The following is a 6,000-nucleotide window of genomic DNA, read 5'->3' as shown; positions in this document are numbered from 1 at the left end:
TGAGAGCAACCTGGGCAGCTCTGAGCATGTGACAGAAATGCATAAATGCAGAAATATAAATGTGTCTGCATGCAACCAATGCCCCAAAAGGACACTTGGGCTAAATGTGGGTTGCTTGGGAGTGTGATTTGGATGCACTCAGTACTGATTGCTAGAAGTCCTTGGGCAGATAGACTGAAAAATCCTTTTAATTCAGGTCCTCTCCAGCCACAGGGATTATAGAAGTGAGCAAGGTCATTCCTGTGCAAGGGGCCTGCTCCCTCACATGCAGCCTGGTTTGGCTTTTCCCTTCCCAGCCAGAAGAGGAGCACACAGGCAGGAGCTCAGCAGGGCCAGAGGGATGCTGGCACCCAGGTGGGAGCAGCTGCTGGCTGCCAGGTCTGTGCTGCAGCGCTCAGGGCAGGGATGGCACCAGAGGCAAGAGCTTCTGCATGCTGCTGCACCCCAAAATGCCTCCCTGCCTTCCCCTGCCCTGTCCTGCACCCCAAGGGTTGCTTCTCCATCATGCATGTGCAGATTGTGCTACTGATGCTGTTTGTATCCAGTAATTTTTTAAAGCTCAGTGATTTATATTGATGAATATATTCTGATGTCCTAATATATTTTCTTCACATATTTGCCGTGTTTTCCATAAGAATTATTCTGTTCAGCAGCTTGGGAAAAAACAATCAACAGCTAGAAGGTATATTCAACTTATTCAACTTCAGAATTTTTCAGAGAATTATAATGCCTCTTCTTTTTTTCATTTTCCCCTCTGAAAAATGTATTTCTCTCTGTGTTTCCTGCATTGGCACTACCCTGTAGCTCTGTGTTTAACCTGAGTTCTGTCCCCACTCCCGGTTGTGCTGATGTGTTTCTGTGATGTTGGTCTGCCACGCTGATATTTCGCTCCCTGTTTTCCCTGCTGTGCTGTTGTTTAACAGCCTCTCAGCAGAGCACCTCGATGATGTTTGCAAGGCTGCAAGTGCTCAGTGAAGCCCTCTCCAAACCCAGCCCTGGGCTGAGAGCGCCACGAGAGGGGCACAGAGCTGGGCAGAAGGGAACACACTGGAGCAAGCACTGCAAAAGGGATGAGATATTCTGGAGCTGCTGGGCTGAAACATTTGACTGCATCACAGGCAGTAGATAAGGACAAATTTTTTACTTTTCTGCAAACCTGTGGGTTTTGACTGAAACTGCAGATGAATGTCTCAGTGTGTCAGGAGATGAGAAATCTTAGAAACACCAACAGAATACCAAAAGTGCTGCAAGGAAACAGAGCTGATTCAGTTTCTTGCCTTACTTAGTAATCAAAGTTGCTTTTGATAGCTTGCTCGTGAAAAAGGCTTTGTCATTTTTCTTCCAGAAATTAGCAGAATAAATTCCAGAATATATTTTAATGGCTGTGAGGATGCCAAAACTATGCAGGGAGTGGGACAACTGTAAAAACTGTATTTTAGGACTGATTAGGGGAGCCCCAAGCTTTGTCATGGTTTAATCAGAGCCACCTGCCTGTGCTCATAGGTCCCATAAATACAGAAATCTAGCTAGGCACTGGTGGGATTTTTGAAGTCTGCCCAAGAAAGTGCTATTACACCCATCCTGGTGGAGCTGAACAGGTTTGAGTGATGGCAGACAAGTTGTTCTGCAGTGGATAATTAAAAGGATTACATACTGGTACAGAAGGAGTTTGCATGATGAGTGAGTTTTGCTATCTGGGAGCTATTTCCAGCATGATGGATACAAAGTTATCTGAGCATGCTAGACAGAAAATTATCTTTTTAATCCATTATATGAATAGGCTAGATTGTTTTTAGACATGGTGCCTAAATTTCTGTTTAGAGCCAAGTTTCTGTACTCTACAGAGGGGCAGATTTTACCTGTAACATCAGGATGGATGTAGAGTTTCTGCTTAGGAGGAAAGATCCAGAAACAGAGCACTACTTTGTGCTTAATCCCATTCAGAGATTCTTCACAGGCATCCAGGTCTTGTGGGCAACTCAAAAAGGGAAGAGGGGGAAGAGGAGACACCAAGAGCTGCCTGGTAGAGGGCTCTCTGCTGACAGGGCTTGGCTGCACAAGGAAAGCCAGTTTGTTACCAGTATAGAAAAGTAATCAGGAATTTCTTCTGGACCTGAGTGCTGACACTCCAGTGCCCAACAGCCATGAAAGAACTAAGATTCTCCAAATGATAAAAATAGTAATGTATAATGTGCTTGTCCATTTCCCCCCAAAACATTTTAGAAAGGCCAAGCTGCAGGGAACTGAAGAAATCCAGACCCAAACCCTCCTTGCCTCAAATGTTCAAATCATGCAGCTCTGACCTTTGCTGCCTGGTTTATGTGCTAACCTGTGCTCTGAAAAATCACTGGCATTCTGTCTGAGCTGCACCCACCCAGCCCAGCCCAGCCCAGCTGCTCACTGTGCACCCCCTGGTAACCCCAGGGATGAAGTGCCAGGTCACAGCTGGGTTTGCTTCCACTCGTCTGCATTTCCCACAGCCCATCTGCAGGAGCATGAAGGGGAGGTCACTTCCCAGGCTGCCTGAAAGGGGCATTCTGACTGATGGGAAGAAGAATACCAGATCCATACCAGAATACCAAATCTCAGATTAAAGCATTTTGTACTACAGAAGCAGTTTTACATATTTTGCCCAGAAGGAAAGTTCACAAGAAGTCTGCCAGGCTTTTGGAATCATGAGGGACAAGCTGTGTGAAATAAGGGCAGAGGATTGCCACTGTCATGCTAGCAGAACTTTCCAGACACCCACATAGGAGCCCTGCCTTTCAGAAATGTGAAATACTGCTTTTTTCTACAGCCCTTGGACACAGAGGAGTTCATGAGAGGAGCCCTCAGTGCCCAGTCCTGCAGAGGCAATGGCATGTGGGGCTGTCCCTCTGCCCCTGCACAGGGCTCCACACTCCTGTCCTGGCCCTCAAAGTTTATTTTTATTCATAATATCTTGCAAGCCCCACCAGTCCACCTTCATCCCTCCCTTCAGAAGTTTGAGCCTTTGGCCTGGATTTGCTAAACCCCTTATTTTTGGGCTGGTACCACCTGACTCCTAAGCCAGGCTGAGGAGCAGCCACTTCTTCAGGTGTCTCAGCAGTGTGGTCAGCTCAGCCTTGAAGGCAGATGAGCCTTCTTGCAGGCAGAGACACTGAAATGGAAAATATTGTCTGGATGAGACTTTGAACAGAACATGAGCTATACTCAATCACACTTGAATTTTTTGACCATTGGTGCTACAGGTGACAAACATATCTTCCATCCTCCTGGAACAGTCACCAGACAACTTGGAGGTGAGGAGGAGGAAGGGGGGAAGCCCTATCAGCTAAAAAAGCTAAGGCATGAGGCAGAACAAATGTGCTTTGGGTTTCATCAGCAGTTTGGCACCCAAATTAGGCCTGGTGGCTGTGACCTGGACAATGGTCTTGCATGGTGCCATCAGTCACACTTCAGCCCAAATTCTGGGTATTAACCCTGACCAGCAGAGTGAACTCCTGCAGTGGCTGCTGACAGCTTCCTCTGTCTCCTGCAGTGTCATGGTGTGCTCCAGCAAACTCAGACACTGCAAAACCCTGAAGACACGAGCTGTGATCTCTGTGAAAATGTTTAGAATTTGGGCCTAATTTTATTTTCCTTCCTGCTAGGAAATGTCTGCGATGGCACCTGTAACCAGGAGAGCAGGTCTGAGTGAAAAAGGACATTCCTTTTATTCTTCCATAGGGTCAATAATGAAAAATTACATTAAACAAAGACAAGGTAGGAAAACAGCTGATTTGAAATTTGTAATATATATGCGGCCTTCTTAAAAATCCCACAGGAACTGATTATCTCAGTTTACAACTAGTTAAAGACAAAATGCAAAGAAATGACGAGGCTGGCCCTAACCATCACTTTAGAGGGGGATTATTGACATTGTTTCATAGGAAGTGGTGAATTACTAAAGAGCTGTGTCCATGTCAGTGCTGCTGTGATTACTCCCAATTACTGTCACTCACTCCTCCAAGGGATTTCTCAGTGCTGTGTTTGCAGGGGCAATTCCTCTTGCTGCTGTCCTGGCAGTGCTGGCTCTGGGAGCAGGGCTGGGCCACAGGACAGGCTCTGCACAGGTGGGGATGTGCTTGGCCCCATCTCCTCTCACTGCTATCCCAGCATTTAGCCCCTCCTTGGTTTGCCCTGAGCCTCATTACAGCTCTGTCCTTCCATTCATGTCCAGGGGCCCAGATGAATGAAGGAGGGAGCCTCAGGGTGGTGGGTGGCACTGACTGCTCCATCTGTGTGCTTGCACTGAATCCTGGCCAGGACTGAACTCTCCATCCCAGGAGAGTCTCTGCACTTTTAGGAGGGAGGGGGCTCTACAGCAGCTCTTCTGGCTTGGCCTGGGCTCCCCTGGTGCTATCTGCTAATCACCTCCTCCTGTCACAGCTTTTTCCTCCCTTCCCCTGTTGCTGGCTTGAGGAACTCCTGTTAACCTCGCTCATTTCAATACCGTCAAAAACTTGGCTTGAGACTCATCCAGTTATTCACCCTGTTTTATTTCTTCCAGGGTCCAAAACCCATGGAAAGGGGGGAAAGGAGGAGTTTAAGACTGAGACCAGCTTTCCTCTGTGGTGGTTACAAGGCACCTCCCTGCAGGCTCGTGCTCACAGGGGTGTGAAGCCTTTTTGTCCTGTGGTACAGCACGAGTGGCTCCTGCCACCGAGTCCCCTCTCCCTGTGAGGCAAGCCCAGGTGCTGCACCCTGGGGATGGCAGCAGCCCAGCTTGGTGGCTTCACAGCTCCCTGGCCATGGCAGAGGCTCACCTTGCAGACCCAGCCCTGTGCCTGGCCCAGGGCCCCTGCACCCCCTCATTGTCTGCTGGGGATGGGGACAACCTCTCACAGTGACAGTGACACCCCAGGGCTGGCATCACCTTGATGCAGGGCATCTCAGGGGGTAGGAGTGGTGCACCATGGAACTGCAAATAACTGCTGCAGAAATGCAACTTTGTTTTCTGTTTTCATCTGTGTCTGATGTATTCTAACTGAAAATGAGAATCATGCTTTGGAAAGGAAACAAAACTCAGTCTTCTCTTCACTTTTCATCTTTTTCTTCAAAAGCCCAGATCCTCATTCTCTGGACCCTCTCCTTAGTTTTGGGAAAATCTGGGCATTGATGGGACAGAAGAAGTTCATCTCATCCTTCCCTCACAGATTCAGACTTTTATCATGAGTCTCTTATTAATGACAATAAAACAGCAGAACCCAAGTATTTGCCATTATTAGGGGATTGTTTTGCACTTACCAATGTGGCTTCTCTGGTAAGGAGTATTTCTAAGGAAAATGTGGCACTGACTCACTAGGGAGACCCACAGGTCTGAGGTTCTGCAGGTTCTGAGGACCTTGGAGCAGCACCTTCCTGCACTGAGAGGAGTTGGGTTCAATGCCCAATGCCTGGTGTGCATTTATTTTTGCAGTATTTGCCTCTTACCTTTCATTTTCCATAGGGCTTGTGAGCTTCATGAGCACCCAATTAATCCCAGGGTTCTTCTTGCTGCCCTTGCAATTCCTGCTCCAAACCAGACCTTTCTCCCTCCACTTGTCACCCTGAAAAGTCCTTATCACCTGCTAAGACTTCCCTTCCTCTAAGTCTGTCATACATGTCATACATGTTTGTGTTTATCAACCTGCACCTCCACTCTTGCTAGACAGAAAATTCTCTTTTTAATCCATTACATGAATAGGCTAGATTGTTCTCCAGGGTTCTCTGGTCCCATTTCTGCCTTGTAGGCTCCCAGGCTGCTGCACAAAAAGATGGCAGGGCCAGGCTGGGATGTCCAGCAGTGTTTGTTTGCAGTGACACCTCATAGGTATTCAGGCTGCTCTCCTCCTTGCTGATGAGCCTCATCTACAGAGTTTTCCTGCATAAAAAACTGCACATGTCAGAGGGGAAAGACAAATGACGATGGCAATAATGTAGAAGAACATCCTCTGAACATCTGAGAGGGCTGAATCATGAACCACTTTTATCAAGGCG

Source organism: Zonotrichia albicollis, chromosome 1 (genome assembly GCF_047830755.1).
Source record: "Zonotrichia albicollis isolate bZonAlb1 chromosome 1, bZonAlb1.hap1, whole genome shotgun sequence".
Classification (NCBI taxonomy): Eukaryota; Metazoa; Chordata; class Aves; order Passeriformes; family Passerellidae; genus Zonotrichia; species Zonotrichia albicollis.
Note: the sequence above shows the minus strand (reverse complement) of the source record.